The sequence below is a fragment of the Schistocerca serialis genome, chromosome 11, assembly GCF_023864345.2.
Source record: "Schistocerca serialis cubense isolate TAMUIC-IGC-003099 chromosome 11, iqSchSeri2.2, whole genome shotgun sequence".
In the NCBI taxonomy this organism is placed as follows: domain Eukaryota; kingdom Metazoa; phylum Arthropoda; class Insecta; order Orthoptera; family Acrididae; genus Schistocerca; species Schistocerca serialis.
Genome location: NC_064648.1, coordinates 128,314,741 through 128,334,840, shown reverse-complemented (window position 1 = coordinate 128,334,840; position 20,100 = coordinate 128,314,741).

Genomic DNA, 20,100 nt, shown 5'->3' with positions numbered 1-20,100 from the left:
TATTAAGGAGGGGTCTCAACAACTCACTCCAAATGATTCATCTGAGGAACTCGGTCGTAATCACAGAAATTGTCAGGCCTCATGAAATAGTGCCACAGTTGTCATCATTAACATCTCTTTCAAATTAGTGAAGGGGCTATTGCAGAAGACTTCATGGATAAAGTCACCTAAATCACTTAACTTATTGTATTATGTATTTGGCTACTGTCACCATAAGACCTATTTCAGGAATTAAAAGAATCTAAAGGTGAGAGGTATTTGTTACACATTCTCAGACTAGAAGAGGTGAGAAATTAAAAGACAAAAAATGTTTTAGTAAGTTCATTCAGCAGAGCAAGTGGGCCATTCATGATCGAATTACCTAAAATTTTTTTCAAAAATATGTAAGTGCTAGTTGAGATGGACCTGTTTACATGTTGAGGCAAAATATTTAATACCAGAGTTTAGGTGGCTGTTGTGTGTGTGTATATATATATATATATATATATATATATATATATATATATATATATATATATATATATATATATATATATATATATAAAAACTGTGAAACAAATTTAATTGGTATCTTTCAATTATTATTTTATTTATTTTTTTTTTATTTATTTATTTTTTTTTTTTTATTTACGTGCATCTTTATTCATTTGATTTGTAGTTTATGGTTAGTTAGCTTTGAATGTTTATAGTTTTAAAAACAGTCATTTTTGAATTGTGATGTGCAAAGGGGCTAAAGGTAAAGGCATTGCTCTCACACTAGTGCCATCTCTAGGCAAGTGCTTAATCTTCAAAACTTTTATTTGAGCTGAGTTGACAATTCATACCCAACTTGAGCATACGCTTCATTGATACTGTAACCAACATTGTTTTAAAATTTCCAAAATATGATTGAACATTTAAAAAAAAAAAAAAATTGCATTTACATTTTGTAGCCTGATAACTTACGATAAACACCTCATTCTTATGTTTGATTTCTATTGTAGAGCTTATGATGACAGTAGCCAAACTGACATAAATATTAAGTGCTGCAGGCTGCATTATTCACAAAATATCTACAATGATGCCAGACACATTCAGGATATTTATTTCCTTTATCATCAGTACAGGGTACACCACGGAACTGTGTGCTGCTTGCTGCAGATACATTAACTGTAGCTCGTTGCAGTTAATCGTGATCACAACAAATTTCAGAGGTTTTATCTACTGATTGGTCGACTGAAAGCAGATTTTACACAAGACCTATAGTGACAAATACATTGTGTACATAAAGCTCGGGAACACTTTCAATTATTTATTGTACAAGAACTAAATATTGTACAGATGTCATAGATACTGCATTTTTAAGAGAAACTGAAAGTTTTTTTTACAAACATTCGATATGAGAGCCGTGAGTGACGCGGCAGACGTCAATACGGTAATCGAATTCTTCCCATACCTGTCTCAGCATGGCATCGTCGACTGTGGCAGTCGCTTCCTGTGTTCTCTCCCGGAGCTCTGCTACATCACAGGGTAGAGGCAGTACATACACCAGATGTTTAATGTGTCCCCACAGAAAAAAGTCGCACGGAATGAGATCTGGTGATCAGGGAGGCCATTTCGTGCAACAGTTGTCCACTTCTGTAGCATGGCTGATCCATCGATGCAGCAGCTCCGTATTCAGGTTAAACTTCACGATGTAAATGGGGTGGCCTGCTGAAAGATCAATGGAGAGTCCGATTACATTTGAGGCATCAGCCATTGCTGCAACATGTCTAGGTAGGAATATCCAGTGACAGTGCTCTCTGCGAAGAAGAATGGTCCATACAGTTTTCGACATGACATGGCACAAAAAACATTTGCCTCTGGGGAATCACTCTCATATTCAATGTATTCTTGTGGATGCTTTTTACCCCAGATTCGACAATTATGCCTGTTCACTTTCCCATTAGTGTGAAAAGTGGCTTCGTCACTAATAATTAAGCGATCAATAATGCCATCACCATCCTCATTCAGTCGTTGCAACTGTGAACAAAACTCGAAATGCTTGTCTTTGCCGTCGTCATTGAGCTTCCCCCACTAGCTCCAATTTGAATGGTTTCATAGACAGCTTCTATCACAGGACTTTCCACACTGTCATTGGTGCCATTTAGAGTTCACGAGCAGCACGAGACACCGATTTCTTTGGACTCCATACTAATGTCTCTCGTACACGCTCCGCCTTCACTTCACTCACACTGGAATGCCCGCTTCTCTTTGCTGGGCACAAGCAACCCGTAGTAATGAATTTGTTGTATCAGAAGTAAATGTCCTTTGTTGGTGGCTTCTTACCGTACTTAGTTCCAAACATCCATTGAACAGCTGTAGCACACTTGTTTTTGTCGAACTCAAACACACACACAATGCTCACTCCGCACCTGAAGTCGCCATGTTTGCACCTAGCGCTGACTATTGGCAAATTACCAAACTAACCAAACTACACTGTGACAGTATACATGAAAAAAATACTTTCAGGGTCTCTCTTCAAAATGACATGTATGATATCTGTACAGAGTTTGGTTCTTGTACAATAAATCATTGAGTGTTCCTCGACTTTATGTACAGAAGTGAAGTTTTCTATAAAAAACTTTCTTTGAACTGTCGTCTTCCTAATTAATAATCTATGAATCTCAAAGGAGCAATCCAAAGAATTTCTCTCAGACCGGACATTAGTTACGCACTACTTGTTGCACCGAAAGGCAGTTCACTGTGTTGCCACAAATTGGTATTGTGTTGTCCAAGTGGATGGAAGTGTTATAACATGTGGCAATAAACAAACAGTTCAACTGTTACAGTATTTGCTGGCCATCAGACATAAATATAAAGGGCAATCAAAAAGCTTCTGCTTGAAGACCGTGCAGTCCAGAGTTGGCATACTCACTGGACTAAACTGCCACAAGCACTGGGGCAATCGTCCCACCAACGCTCTAGGGTGAAGGTACCCATTCGGCAAAACAGTGTCCTGCTGTGTGAAGAAGTGCGTAACTGCCTGCTGCACACCCTCGTCCGACAGGAATCTACACGTTGAGGCCTTTTTTGAGGGACCGAATGCGTGGTAAATGCGCGGGAAGAGATCGGGACAGTAGGACATGTGATCGAGTGTTTCCGACTTGAGATAATGCAAAGTACAACATTTGCGATATGGGTATATGCATTGTTATGAAACACCAACATCCCTTTGAGCACTATTCCACAACAGTGGTTTTCGACAGATGTGCTGCCCCATGCACATTCACATTCATCTGATGATGGATGTCTACAGGTGTTTGTCCTTTGGTAGCCAAGAAAAGAATAACTGAGTTTACCCTGTTTGGATGAATTTAGTAATAACTTTATCGTGGTTCAAGTTTCCGTATTTACTGTACACAGTCAGAAATATACGAGTGCAGCACTAATCCCTCGTGTATGTGCCGGTGCATCTGGATCCGCTTCGGAGTTGAGCTATGTCACTCGTAAAAACCATAGAAAATTATCTCGTGAAGATTGCAGTTCCCATGAGAAGAAACTTGAGGAGAGCCACGGGAGTTGAGATCAGTTGACTTGAATTGACTTGGATGTGCTGTGACACGACAGACTGTGTGAATACACCTCGACATGACAGTTCTGTGACGTGATGGCCAGTGTGAGCTGGCCTTTAGTCTGCAATGTCACATTAATTCCAGGGATTATGTGACCATTTTGGTTGTAGGGTCCAGCTCATGGTACATTTGTTTCCCAGTCATGATGCTGTGTTCCAGGATGACCGGGCCCTAGGTGCCACAGGTCACATCGTCCAGGATTGCAGCGCCTGGAACTGGGGGCACCAGATCGCAATATTATTGATTCTTTGTAGTCTACTTTGGAGAGAAGGGTGTGTGACTGCTATCCATGTCCATCACTGTTACCTAAATTTGTCACTATTTTATGGGAAGAAAGGTATAAGATTCCTTTGAAAACGATATAGCACATGTATTTATCCACTCCAAGGTGACTGGAAGCAAACACTTTTATTAGCACATTCTAAACTCATTCTAGTGCAATATTACTAAAAGAAGTAGTTATCTTTATTTCAAGAAGCTTTGCTTCATCTGTGTAGAAGACTTAGTCTTGTGAAATTTGGTAACTCTCTCTCTCTCTCTCTCTCTCTCTCTCTCTCTCTCTCTTTTTTTTTTTTTTTAAAAAAAAGCACACTGTACATTAGACAAGTGGCCTGCAGTGGCTTTTTCATCTGTGAAGCAAATCGGCTTGTTCCCCTTCACTACAGGATTTACAAAACATGATGTGTGAATGAAGTAAGCACAAACAACAAAAGAGCTTTCTTCAATCACGTGCAGAAAAATCCTGTGAACATGTGGAAAGAGTAACAAGTGATAAGTACATGCTACCATCAGGTGCCACACGTTTAGTTAATTGCCTGGGCTAGAAGGGGAAAAAAAAGGAAGAGTGGAAGTTGGATGCAGCACATTTGCTACCCAAGGACACATGAAGTTGACAAGCTTCCTCTACTACGCATCTGTGGTATGGGGCTCACAGGTATGTGGTTTTTACTGCTGTTTTCAGCATTTGTGAAAGTCTCTCTGAGCCTACTCTTCCAACCACCTCAGACGAACAGCAACACTGCGTAGCAGCAGAAATGAATGTAGTAACTCCACATGCGCTCACAAAAGTACAGGACGAGTTTGTCTGTCACAGTGTTTGTCATGCTTCCGGTGGAGGGTAAATGAGAACTTTGATCCACAACATAACTCCAAAAACTATCAAAGTATGTGCATTCATAGATATATGCCTGTGAAATAAGACAACTCTTTCAAAATGAAATCTTTGTTGTCTCTTGTGCACGTGCCATAAATTCATCTTAAGTTTCTAGCTTCATCTGTGTAGAAGACTTAGTCCTGTGAAATTTGGTAACTCTTTTTGAAGCAGACTGTACATTAGACAAGTAGCCTGTAGTGGCTTTTCCATCTGTGAAGCAAATTGGCTTGTTCCCCTTCACTACAGGATTTACAAAACGTGATGTGTGAATGAAAGTAAGCACAAACAACTGCAATAATTGGTTTATATAACATTTCTGACAGAATTCACAATACAGTTTCTTGTAGCCTATGTATTAGCACGTACACCAGCTCACGTGATGTTTGCAATATTTCCCAAGCTTATACATCCGCAAGGTTTCACACTCTAAATTTTTGCAGGTGATGTTTTTATACAAATAATAGATAGCTACCACACCATATTCCTGCAACACATACTAGTACCTCACTGTTGATGGAAATATTTTTTACAGGGTCAAGCCATTACGCTGAAGCAAAATGTCATGGAAAAATGACAACACAATTATTAGTTAAGATTCCAAATAAAATTTGTATCCATACTTCTGAATACAGTGTCTGTTGAGTTTTCAATGATAATTTTTACTAAAAAACTGAAAAATAGTTCATACCTCTGACTAGAAATGGGGAGTTCTTTTACATCTGTGTCTGCATTCATGGTATGCCTTAACAAGTTAGTTACAGAATCTGGACACACCCAAAATTCAATGAAAAATCCTCAATTTGGTGCCTGTATTAAGACACTGCCATGCTACCCCAGCACATGATATTAGGGTCAAGGATCTACTGTAGATGCCAGTTTTGTTGTGGCTGGCGTTGACCACACAGCAGTCAACTTACATGGTGATTCATGTGTGGCTTTCTTCCTCCTCTCTTGCAAAGAATTCTGGTTATCCCTAGTCTCGTGAGGCCACCAATGTTGCTGAGGAATGAAAACACATTGATGGCAGAGACCATGAACTTTGTACATTTGGTGGTTCCACCACAATCAGCAATAACTACATGACGATTTAACAGTATGGTGGGATTATCCTACTAATGAAATCCTTTCAGAATTCATGTTACAATTTTGCAGATGCGATTTTTCTGTTTCCGAAAATGTATAACTGTCCTAGAACAATGCATTAGTTAAATGTTCACTACTGCTGACACTTATAAGCATCGACAAAAGTCACTAGCTTAGTGCCTGTAAGTGTCAGTCGCAGTGAACGTGTAAACAAAATATTGAAATTACGCAATTTACCTTTCCACATTATTCTTGGTGAGCTTTCTTAGAACTAGGTGTGTGCCACAACTTCCACCCCATGAAACAGAACTATTATTTGTGTCAATCTAAGGATATCCATAAAACAGCAAAATTAAACATAGTCTTGTTTCTGTATTATTTTACATTTTCTGTCTTTGTTTTATATATATATATATATGTGGATGCTGGAGCCCACATTTGTACAGAAATGTAATTTACTTGACTCAAATGGTTTGAATCTTGCAGGGATAGCTTGTCTGTTAGAGAAAAAACAGAACTACAAAACAACACAAAAGTGTGGATCCAAAAAATGTCATGAAGCATACAGAAGGGAAATTTGCTTACTATACAGGGAGCTAAAGGACAACCAGAATTACTAAATGGAACACGGTGTGACGAGCTGGCATCACATCCTGTAAAAAATTGTTTTGTTTGCGATTAAGTTTAGTTGCCAGTCCAGTGCAAATTTTTGTGCAATAGTCATATCTCCCTCAATATCTATTTCTTCAAGATTTATAGGTTTTCTTTGCAGCTAGTATTTCGCTTTTAATAGTTCAAGTGCCTTATTTGTACTGGTTTAGCTAGTGAAATCACATAAATATTGACTACTAATGCCTGTTCACACATTATTTCACACAGATACAGAGAGCTGTTTGACAATAAATAAACCTGCCAAAACACGCATTTAAACAAACCACTTTTAGTGTCTTAAGATTTCAGTTCATTTCTTTGTGAAACACTCACCTCAAAAGTATGGCAATATACAAATAAAGTCCACCTACTAATCACTCTCGTTCTACACACAGTACTTTTCTCACATCAAGTTGCAGCCATACTGCAATGCATTTCACTGTAAAATATTAAATACAGTACTTATATGTATGAAAATCCGCTTTGTAAGTGCAATAGAGGGCAAGCAATTTAGTAAGCTCCTGTCGTGCAAATCAGACTGCTACCTCATTGCTTCCATTAATCTTTCATAATTTATTATGAATTTCAACAAAAGAAATAACAAAACGAAACAATTTATTACAAACAACAAACAAAAAACAACTGATACTAACCACAAAAACCACGATGAAAAGAAATATGGAGATCTGTGCACGACTGAGTGTTGTGGCATAAAGTCGCGCGCTGGCGTGCCAGTCGGAAATGATAGAGAAGAGATGGCTGTGAGAAGAAGTAAGCCAATTGCATCCTGACCGGAGCGCCCTCCAGGATGACAGCAGTGGTTCCTATGTGAAGAGGACAAGTGCCACGACCAACTGGTGACACCGGTTGAATAACAGCTCGAAGATTAGGCACTTGTAGAGCAGCAACAACTCTATTCACTTTGCTTGCTCTCCCTATGTAGCACAGACTTGGAATTGTCTGAACTGAAAAAGATTCATTATTTCATTGGTTGCCCTTTGCTTGCAATACATCTGTGTAATTGCAAAAGTTAAGTATTGTAAATTTCTTTTTGTAGTAAAGCTCATTAATATAATTTGTTTGAGTGTTTGTCTAGTGAACCGAGTAAGCAGGTTTCCTAGACACCACATATTTGGTGACGAGAAAGTGGACAAATACCACAGTGACAACCCAGAACCTAGTTGCCACAGTTTTCTTTTGTCTCCGGCCTTTGTATTTTGCTGGTGCCTTAATTCCATCTTGTGTTTTCTTTGCAGGGTGTGTTTACATGTTTTTAATAGTGTCTCTTATAGTGTTTTTGCTATGTCTGTTTATTGCATTTGCCTATTCCACAATGAGCAACCTATCTCTCCCACCCCTTGCTCGGGAGCCACAGATGCAAGCGATAGATGCAACACAGCGAACACAGATGTTTCAGTTTGAGACGCAGCAGATAGCTACTGTAATCTTTCCCTTCCACACATCACCATTGTATTTCTCTGTCTATAAAACTTTCAAAAGCTTCAAGAGGCGTAAGATATACAAAAGAAAAACTTTTTACTTATCTTCATTATCTCATTGTTGTTGGCTCCAAATCTTGTGTCTAGGGGTGCATTCTTGTGGCTGAGATTTTGATTTAACAGTTTCCTGATAACTGAATAAGTGACGAAGATTTGCCTGTTGCTATCCCATTCTTCCAAATCACACCAACTTTACAATTTTCACTTCTCTCACACCATAAATTACATTATTAGTGACACACTCAAAAACATGCCTGATTCCATCAGAGGCACGACCACTACTCCTTACATTCTGTGCCACTCACAGTATTCCAAAGATTTTACAAAACAAAAGAGTTTACAAACTTTCTTGACTAATGAAAAATCTTTGCTAAAATACATCATTGTTTTGTAGATGAATCCAGAAATAAATTTAATAATTTGCGTTAAATTGTGCAATCAATAATATGAATTTTAAGTATACCAGAAATTCTGTAATTTCAAATATTTTTAAAAGAAGAGTAATATTAATTGTATGTAGAGGATACTAATAAATTGATTTCTTTTTACATATTTTAGCTTGAAACATAACACATCGTATACAAAATCATATGAAGTTCATTCAGTTAGACAGCTGATGTAATGTTCACCTATACAAGTATCGTAGTATACATGGTATTGGTTATATATCAAAAGATAATGTTAGGGAGGGTGGCCCATTACAACATCCCCCTCACAAAATTTGGAAACAGAATGTTTACAATATTTTGTGACAGACTATAAGGTTTGCCAAACGGTGTACAAAATGATGCCCAGGATAGCAGATAGATGTATAGAAGTATCCAATACATAACATTTTACAGTAAACATAAGAAAAACATCTTCTATATAAATCATAATCTGTACATATATAAGGATATAGCATTCAGATCTGTGGAAAATAATGTCACAAGACAAATAATACAAGGTCAAAACTACAACAATACAGTACTAAACTATAGAAATACTTACAGAGACAATGTAAATTACCAGAATTTAAAAACTTTAAGTTAAGATCTATACAATCAAACCTTCAAAATCTTCAAAAAAGAAAATTTCAGAGCCTAAGTGTACGACGAGTGAGCCGATACGAAAAACTCACAACGAAGGGTACAATCATGAGTAGGAATCTATTAGCCATATAAACCATAGTATTTACGGATACGTTGACTCGTGAAAGATAAAACTAACGGAAAATTATTAGGGCCCGAGTTTACGATGTGTAGCTGACCCACGAACCCAAGCCACGCTGGGTACAAACCAGCAAAAAATGTTTTGACACAACAAAATGAATAACGCTCATAATCATATCAATAAGTCCGATTATATGCAAAGAGTAACTGTAAGAAGCATCTAGCCTCAGTCAATGGATGTAGGCTCTTCTCACCGCAGCGATGACTAGGGGTACCCAAAACAGAGCTAAGCATGAGTATTTCTACATCTCAAGATCCAATCAGATACAATATTGCAATATTCAGGATAAGTACAGGTCAACATTGTCATAAATAGCTTTGAATGATGACACAATCCAGTAGCTTGAGAACCAAAATCAGTGTGTGAAAGCAGGCATGTATACATCTTGTTGTATTGCTCATACTAGTAAATGTCTTCCACACTATTTGCTAATAGTCCATACAATCTAACCTATGTACATAAAGATCTAGAGGATTCATTTACAATTGATAAATTAAAGAAAAATACATACTGATTTAAAGTTAAATAATGTATTGGAAAGTCAAGCCCCCGACATGCACTTATGCTGAATAACACTGTCTTTAGCAGTCTTGGCTAATAATTCACAAATTCAGTCACAACACAGATCTAGTTGACATACGCTTGAGTACATTACGCAGCACCCACGATCTCTTACAAGCTGACTGGTCCAGCAGGGCACAGCCATACAGCAGTGTGGGGAGTGGATGTGCCCACATCTTTCAACTTCCTCCTTAAGAGTTCTCATCACATGCTCCAACCGATACGTAACTTCCTGTCTAGCATTCACATCAAATTCTGAAACATTGTTTTGTGTACTAAATATGCTGTTCAACACCTTCTTCACATCACACGAGATATGTTCTCCTTAGTCATTTATCACAGTCCAATTATATGGGATTTATGTCAGGTGCAATTAAAAAATGTTCACATATGAAACATTAATAAACAGAGTTAAATGCAACGAAAGGAATGGATTAATAAGGTAATACACACAGATATGCTCAGATAATATTCCTTCCAGACAAACAAAACACAGATGTCTAGTCTTATGCACATACAGATAGATTTAAACTCAGCCATAAGATAGATCTCTAGAAATTACATGATCTTACATACTACATTCATGGCAAACAAAACACAATTACATAGTATTATAAATCTACAGACATAGTGAATATTTTGTTCTAGACTAGGTATCATTATGCACGCATGTTCATATATCTTGTCCTCTATACTAAATGTTAACAGTACTTGGCGTTTTACATACTTGCTTTGGTTACCAGTAGCTCCTCTTATCTTTACAGGTACAATGGGCATTTCCACAAAATTCTTACTATACTGGATCTTGACTCTAAATTGTTCAGATATACCACAAATCGGGCTACCTATATCAATCAAACAGTTTCCTTCCCACCGATCAATCTTAATCTTAATGTGAGGTCATCGAAAATGTGAATCATCATCTCTGCTATTAGGCACTTCATGTTAGAGATCACTTTCAGTTCCATGAAATGCTACATCCACATTGTTCTGGCAGGGGTTTATCATCCTTACTGGTATCATAGCGTTACTTTTGTTACACATGTTGTCAGGTAAAGAGTGAATACACTGAATAGGTTCCATAGCATAACCAACATCACGTACTACAGAAGGAACCTAAATTATATTACTGTCAAAATTACATTTCCTATTTAGATCTTTCACTTCATTCCATCAATTCAGATACAAATTTTGACTAACCACAGCCAACTTACTCCAGAATGCACATTTATCTATGTTATCATCAATTTGGTCCCAAACAAATTTCAAAAAAATTTCACCTTTATTCTCTAGGCATACAGGTAATCCACCTTTACTGTTGGGATCATTACTCTGAATGACATTAATGAAAAACTGCTTTGACTGGACTGGTTTTCCATGACTCTCACTTACATCATCACAAACATCACTTACCTTATCTGTATTCACAAATAATTCTGAAACTTCATTATTCTTAAACTCCACAAAAACCTGATACTCATCATCATCATCATCATCATTAACATCATATTCTTCCAAAAATACTTCATCAATAACATCATTATCAATACAAGTTTCATCCCTGTCAAAGTCACGCTCCTCACCTGCATTCATTTGTGATAAGCTACCAGTCTCAGACTTGCCAACCTCAGTCATTTCACAGCTCTCATTAACATCTACATCAAAAACAACACCTAAGTCAGATCCAATACAGTCATCACCTGTTTTACGTACATCAATAATACTGTTTTCTGACCAAGAGAAGAAATCGTTAGTACATACTACATTAAAATTCTCATTACTCTCACATTCTGGTTTGTGATTAGTGCCAACATCAATGCAATTAAACATAGTATTCCAAAACTTTTGATCAAAATATAAATGAGAATTCCGATGTTCCTTCTGCCCATCTTCAGATACCTGTGCTACATTATTAATGCTGTTATTATTGTCTAAACGTAAGTGTAAATTGGGGGTCCTGTACGTGTTATGTGTCCTTGCCCAAAAACTGTGGACCTCCATTGAGGCAGACTGCCGTTTTCTGAATAGGTATCTCTATGATTGTTTCTCCTGTTAAACTGCCCATAGTTATTGTTCCTATTCTGCTGATGTTCAACATTTCTGTCTCTGTTACCATTTTGACCCTGATAGGAATTACCACAATCTCTGTTTCTGTAGTTGTTACCATTGTGATCTCTATCATTTTGATTGTTATGGTACATGGTTATTTCTACTGACCTATCCATCCTATCAAAATATCGTAAAAATGGTTCAAGTCACTTGTTAGGTCTGTGTACTAAATTCCACTGCAACCTCTCTCATAATCTCCTTTTTAGTGCAGCGATCAATGTTGTTTCATCAAATGGCCTGTCAAGGTGTGCTAATCTCTTAAGTTGATTCTTACAAAATTCTTTCAGTGTACCATCCCAATTCCCATAATTTGTACAATTCAGAAATTCACTTTTAATTCTCCCTTGTCCAACTCCCAACCAAACTTTATTTTAAAAACTTTTTTTGAAACTTAAGTATGTTTCCCACTAACGTAAATTTAGATTTACCCGAGACAGAGCTTCACCTTCAAGACATCTTTTAAAAAATTTGATCTTTTGGTTGTCACTCTACCTGACACAAAACTATCTCTACAGTGGTGCAGAAAAGCTGCTGGATGTAAATTGTCTGATGGAAAACTTTTGATTGGAATGTTGGACAATGCAATACTATTATTTGCATACAGATTGTTGTGAATGCAATTTTCCTGAAAACTGAATTTTTTGATGTAAAACATTTACATTAGTTAGCATACTGTTTTCAACATTTAAACGCTTTTTATTTAAACTACCGAAGTTCTGTTACATTTCTTTCCTCTATGGCCTCCTGTTAAACTCTGACCTCATTAACAGTCTTCTCCTGATTTGCAGACTGTGCATCTAACTCATTTTCGAAAACAATAAATTTATTTTCTAATACATCAACTTTTTCATACACACTTTTTAATCCATCTGACAACCCATGTTTTAGCTCCAAAACCTGATTACTTAGTTGGTCTATTTGGTATTGTACCCTGTCCATTTGATCATTGTTTTCACTTTTTAGGTCATTTAATTGTCCTTGTAGTAGTAGTAGTAGTAGTAGTAGTAGTAATAGGCTTCTAAGGGACTCAAAGCTCCTGTGCTGATCTCACACGATTCCTCCAGATGTTTCTGTCTTGTGCTGCCTCTTGCCAGTTATTTATTCCCAATCTTTCGCATATGCAATCAATTTCATTTCACCAAGTACTCCTGGGTCTCCCCCTCAGTCTTTTACCATATGGCTCCTCCCTGAATATTCTTAACACAATTTGATCTTCTTTCATTCTCATAAGATGTCCAGCCCATTGCAGTCTTCTGCCATTTATTATGTTTACTATTGTTGGTTGTTGTGATAGCTCTTGGATTTCCATGTTGTGTCTTCTCTTCTAGCATTGTGGTTCATTGTCATAGTATGGACCAAAGGTTTTTCTATAAACTTTATTCTCAAACACTTGTAAATAGTGATGTTCTGTTTTCGTTAGGCTCCATGTTTCTACTCCATAGATTAGAACTGGTCTGATGATTGTATTATAGAACTTTATTTTAGTTTTCCTAGTCAGCAGTTTCGGCCTTAAGAGATTTTGTATTGCATAATAGACTCGGTTAGCATTTTACAGTCTCGCTTTTATTTCTACCTGTCTCTGATTTTGTTCATTTATCACTGCTCCCAGAAATTTGAATTGTTCAACACGCTCAAATTTGTGTTCACCAATTATTAGATGTGATTGGTTATACCATTGATCTCCACATCTTTGAACTATCATGTCTTTCATTTTCTCATCATTTACATTCAGGTCAAGTCTTGATGCTTCTGTTGCAAGCTCCACGAATAATTGCCTAATCTCTATTTCACTGTTTCCAATGAGCACTATGTCATCTACATATGCCAGCACGTTAATTTTGCTTTCTTGGAGAACCCCAGCAGGTACCAGTTGGAGTATTCTCACATCTCTTTTTAAAGCTATATTGAAGAACAATTGTCCTTGTAGTGAAGTAAAGTTTTTGGTTAACTGCTCATTAACTGCACTAACTTTTCTATTTTGACCATCTTCATTTCCTCTAATTTTACTAAAATCAACTGCAAAATCTCATTTTTCACTGTTTCTTTGCTGACTACACTTTCACTTGGTTCAAACATGTCTAGGCTACGTCCTCCAGCTTTCACTTCATCAGCACTATGCTCGTCTCTATTCATTTTCCTAGCAGTCAAACGAGTCCACTAAAAAAGAAAATAATTTTACAAATGGTTTGTACTTATCTTTTCTGATGTCCTTTGTTGTAGCTGTAAAGTCCTCTTTCAGTTGATCCAGTCTGTCATTGTTGATATTATCTCGTCACTGTTGATATGACTATGTTGGGCAGTTCTAGGGCCTTCTTTCATTGAGTGATTGAAGTTTATTTACATTTTTATGTAAAAATACATAAATAATTGTCCTTTCTTCTTCTGCAACAGACAAAACTTCGTTATCAAGATCATGGCTAACGCCCACATTTGTAATCTTACCCTCTCACACATTACCATTATATTTCTCTGTCTATAAAACTTTCAGAAGCTTCAAGAGGCGTAAGATATACAAAAGAAAAACTTTTTACTTATCTTCAGTATCTTGTTGTTGTTGGCTCCAAGTGCTTGTTGTGTCTAGGGATAAATTCTTGTGGCTGAGATTTTGATTTAACAGCTTGCTGATAACTGATAAAGCTTCGCCTGTTGCTATGAATGAAGAATCTTCACTAAAATATATCATTATTTTGTAGGTGAATCCAGAAATAAATTTAATAATTTGTGTTGGATTGTGTAATTAATAATATGAATTGTATGTATACCAGAAATTTTGCAATTTCAAATATTTTTAAAAGAAGAGTAATTTTAGCTGTATGTACAGAGTACTGATAAATTGATTTCTTTTTACATATTTTAGCTTGAAACATGACACATCGTATACAAAATCATATGAAGTTCATTCAGTTAGACAGCTGATATAATGTTCACATGTACAAGAATAGATAGTATGTATGGTATTGGTTATTTCTATATAAAAAAAAAGATAATGTTAGAGGAGGGTGAACCATTACGCTAATCTACTAAACACAGTTCAGCAGCTACTCGCCACTCAAGCCATAAATGCATTGCCACAGACAACTGTAGCTCCGAGTGCCATACCACCTTTTCACCAGTTTAATGAAAAAGAAGAGGAATGGCTTGAGTGGTTGCAACAGTATGAAGCCCATGTCATTGCTCACAATGTACCAGGTACTGTGTAACTACATTACCTTTGGTCGACGGTAGGAAGTGCCGTCTTTCGCCTCTTTCAGAAATTGTTCCCTAACGCCACTCCAAGTGAACTTTCTTATGGTCAGGTTGTAGATTCTCTAACTAACTATTACGACCAACAAGTGAATCTGGTGGCAGCTGGGTACCAGTTCTTTCATTGGAAGAAAAGGTCAGGACAAACTTATCGTGAGTGGGTAACAGATTTGCAGGGTATGATGAGGAAATGCAAATTCAGATGTGCTTGTGGTGCTTTATATTCAGATGTGATGTTGCATGATGCAATCGTGTACTGTGTAACTGATGTCAAACTTGGAGAACATATTTTGAAACAGTTTGATCCATCATTCCAGCATGTAGTGCAAATTCTAGATCATTATGATTCAGGTGCCGTAGTGGCTGATAAATTTGAGCAGTCTCCAGTTTGTCAGATAGAGTTGTCCCTTGCTTACAACTGGCCCAGCAGGCAGAAACAGCATGCACGCATCGAGCCATGCAAACAGTTCTCCAAACAGCTGAACAAAATTCAGTCATACCCTTGGTGCTATTCATGACACAAATGCTGAGATTGCCCGTCCAGACAAGCACAGTGTTATGCTTGTTGAAAGACAGGTCACCTACAATCCATGTTAGCAATGGAACAAACATACAAATTCTGCCCACTCACAAAAATCTAGTCACAAGGCCCATGTAATCAATGCAGTGTATTCAAAGCCTGTTGCAAGCATTAACAAAACTCGCAAGTGAACAGTTTATTCAGTGCTACACCAGTCCAACAAACTTTTCGTTCATTTGCATCTTACTGGAAAATGTGTGAAATTTCAGTTGGACATGGGTGCCTCTATTGCATTGCTGAATCGTAAAACATATGAACTGTTAGTGCGAATGCACTTTCATGTCTTCCGATTGGATCTGGTACAGACTTCGATGCTTCTTGTTGCATCTTGTTGTCACATCGATGCTCAGGATTCAGAATTGCTTCAGTCCTTTCCTCTGAACTATAGGAAAATTGCACGGGTCACAGAAGCTGATTCAGATTTGAAAGTTTTGCTAAAATACATTCACACGTATTGCTCTCGCTCACTGCATAGCATAAAGAAACCTGCAGTTTGCTGATATTTTGCACGCCAGAGTAACCTTGCCATACAGCAATGTGTGATTCTTGTTCAAAATGATAGTGGACAGGCATGCATGTTGATCCCCAAAGCTTTGCAAAAAGAAGCATTGCCATTTCTTCACCAAGGACACTGGGGAGGGTTGTTTGTACAAAACAAGTAGCGCAATGACACTGTACTTGGAAGAGTACGAATACCCAAATTGAACAGATGACATCACAGTGTCATGTGCAGAAAATCAGTCCGTCGTGCCACAAAAATTCTCTGCTTGGCCTAAGTTGCAGTCACCACGGCAGTGTGTGCACATAGACTATGCGGAACCTTTTCGGAACACCTATCTGTCGATTGTGGTCGACTCTTGTAGCAAGTTTCTTTTTGCTGTGCCAATAAACTCAGAAATGTCATGTAGAACAATTTGAGTATTGTCCTCTATTTCTTGCCTCAAAGGTTTGCACGAACCCATAGGGTCAGACGACGGCCCTCAGTTCACATCAAACAAATTTGGAACATTCTGTGAATGCAATGGCATAATGCGTTTAACTAGTGCACCGTTCCATCCACAGTCAAATGGTGAAGTGGAACGTTTTGTCCAAACCTTCAAGTAGCAGATGGCCAAACTTTGCACCACACACACACCAGGGATCAAGCACTGCAAATGTTTCTCACCTCCTATCGTTCGCATCCACGAGATGGACCGTCACCGTCAGAACTGCTTCACGGCTGCCACCGTCGGACACTGCTCCACCTGCTCCACCCTCCTTAGCATATGGCACCAAAGGAAGGTTGCAAGTATCACTCCGTGCTGCACGATATTGTGTTTTTCAGGGTTTTTAGCGGCAGCAGACGGTGAGCGCAAGGTGAGATCCTTCATCGACGTGGTGCGTGCATATATCCCGTTTCAGGCCCAAATGGATTGCAGCGCTGACATCACAAACAAAGTCGCCACTGTGATGTGCACGGTGATCCTTTTGCACCTCTTCCCCCAGAGTCACAGATCCCGAGGACAGCGCGACCGCAGCAGCCGCCAGAGGGTGTCATCACGACACTGCACGACGACACCACGGAGACGGAGCCTTCGCCTCCTCTGGTCCTGCCGATGGAGCTGGACCCGCCCACATTGCAGCAGGTGCCATCTTCTACATCTTCGTATGGGTCTCTGGAGATGGGCATGTGCCCTTCTGGGCATTTTCTGGGGGACATTTCCACCAGTGTGAAGGCCGTAAGTCTGACGTCCTCTGCAGCCGCAGCTTCCGGTCTGTCTGAGCGCTGATGCTCCTGCCTCCCCTCCCATTGTCATGCTCCCTATCTGAAGACGGTCCGTCACTTTGGTGGGGAGGAATGTTATAGCGTAAAGTCAAGTGCTGGCATACCAGTCAGTAACGACAGAGGAGAGACGGCTGTGAGAAGCCAGCCAATCGCACGCTGACTGAACCTCCCTCCAGGACAACAATGTGACAGCAGTGGCCCCTGTGTGAAGAGGACATTAGCGATGCGACTGACTGGCGATGCTAGTCGAATAACAGCTTGAACATTAGGCACTTTTTTTGTTTAGCAGTGTCAAGAAAATTCATTATTTCATATGTCGGCCGTTGCTTGTGACATATCTGTGTAATTGCAAAAGTTAAGCATTGTACGTTTCTTTTCATAATAAAACTTGTTGTAAATTTCTGTTCATAATAAAAGTCATTATTACGGTTTGTTTGAATGTTTGTCTGGCGAACCCAGTAGGCAGTTTCCGTAGACACCACATTGAGCATGAGGCACAAATGAGCTCGGGGTTCACGTGACCGACAACGGACAGATGTCATCAGCCGTCGCAACTTTCTTCCTGAGAGACTTTAATTGTGCCATGATGTGACAGTATGGGGCGGGATGAGGTGGCCAGTGTGGATTCCACCATTTGACATCCATTGCAGAATGTTTTGATGGGGCAGGACATGATGTGGCACGACAGCTAGTGTGACGTCCTTAGCTGTGTGGCCCACGGAATACTGTGTTACAGGTGCCCAAATAATGACTGAACCTCTGCAGTATTTCACTGTCGGGATGTAAACTCGGCCAGAAGTTGGAAACAATGTGCGACAGGACTCATTGGACAAAGTGACATTCTTCCATTGCTCCGCAGTCCAGGTCTCGTGCTTCAGCAAAATTTTTTCTAGTTATGGGCATTTGTATCCCTGATAAGCGTTTTTAGGAATTCCTGCTCACTGTGTAATTCCCTGCTCCTGAATGACCCTCCATGTTGTTTTGGTGCTGACAGAGTTTGTGAGTATGACATTCAGTTCTGCAGTGATTTTTCCAGCTGTCGTCGTCTTATACACACGTCAAAAAAAGTTTTGTATCGGCCTGATTCCCAGAACTCCCAAACACAGACGTTTACTGTGGGTATTGTGTCACAAGCACAGTCCCTTTGACTGTTCAGGTATGTCACTAAATCCACCCAAACATATAAACAACCATGTACGAGTAGCACCTATTAGATGGAGGGGGTCCGACAGCTGATCAGCTCCAGTCGTTCCACCAGGAAGGAGGTACACGGCTCGTGTTGTCTGTAGTTCAACCCTGCCTAGACGGTCAACACCACAGTTCGATCATGTCCGCGTTGATACTTTGCACCAGGAAGGGCTCTCAACAAGGGAAGAGTCCAGGCATCTCGAAGTGAACCAAAGTGATATTGTTCGGATGTGAAGGAGATACAGAGAGACAGAAACTATCAATGACATGACATGCAACACTCAGGTCGCCCAAGGGCTACTACTGCAGTGAGTGACCACTACCTATGGATTATGGCTTGGAAGAACAAGACAGAAATGCCACCATGTTGAATAATGCTTTTCGTGCAGCCACAGGACGTCGTGTTACGACTCAAACTGTGCGTAATAGGCTGCGTGATGCGCAACTTCACTGTCGACGACCGTGGCGAGGTCCATCTTCACAACCGTGACACAGTGCAGCGTGGTACAGGTGGGCCCAACAAAATGCCGAATGGACCGCTCAGGATTGGCACTGCATTCTCTTCACCGACGAGTGTCTCATATGCCTTCAATCAGACAATCGTCGGAGACGCATTTGGGGCAACCTCGTCAGGCTGAACGCCTTAGACACACTATCCAGCGAGTGTAGCCAGGTGGAGGTTCCCTGCTGTTTTGGAGTGGCATTATGTGGGGCTGACGTACACCACCGGTGGTGACAGAAGGCGCCGTAATGGTACACGAATGCCATCCTGCAACCGATAGTGCAACTGTATCGGCAGCATATTGGCGATGCATTCGTCTTCGTGGACGATAATTCGCACCCCCACCGTGCACATCTTGTAAATGACTTCCTTCAGGATAACTACATCGCTCGACTAGAGTGGCCAGCACGCTCTCCAGACACGAACCCTATCGAAAATGCATGGAATAGATTGAAAAGGGCTGTTTACGGACGACGTGACCCACCGACCACTGTGAGGGATCTATGCCGAATCGCTGTCGAGGAGTGGGCCAGAATAGACCAACAGTGCCTCGATGAACTTGTGAACAGTATGCCACGACGAATACTGACATGCATCGAAGCGAGAAGATGTGCTACTGGGTATTAAAGGTAGCGGTGTGTACAGAAATCTGGACCACGTCTGAAGGTCTCGTTGTGCAGTGCTACAACGTGCAATGTGTAGTTTTCGTGAGCAATAAAAAGGGCAGAAATGATGTTTATGTTGAGCTCTCTTCCAATTTTCTGTACAGGTTCTGGAACTCTCGGGACTGAGGTGATGCAAAACTTTTTTTGATGCATTTATTTCGTCACAATCATCTTCAATGGCTGTCTTTCACAATCAACGAAAATAAATTTTTGTCAGTGTTGTGGCTTAGTGGATAATGCTTTTCTTCTTTCCATGTATGTGGCATGAATCAATAATATGGGAGCACCGGAAACAC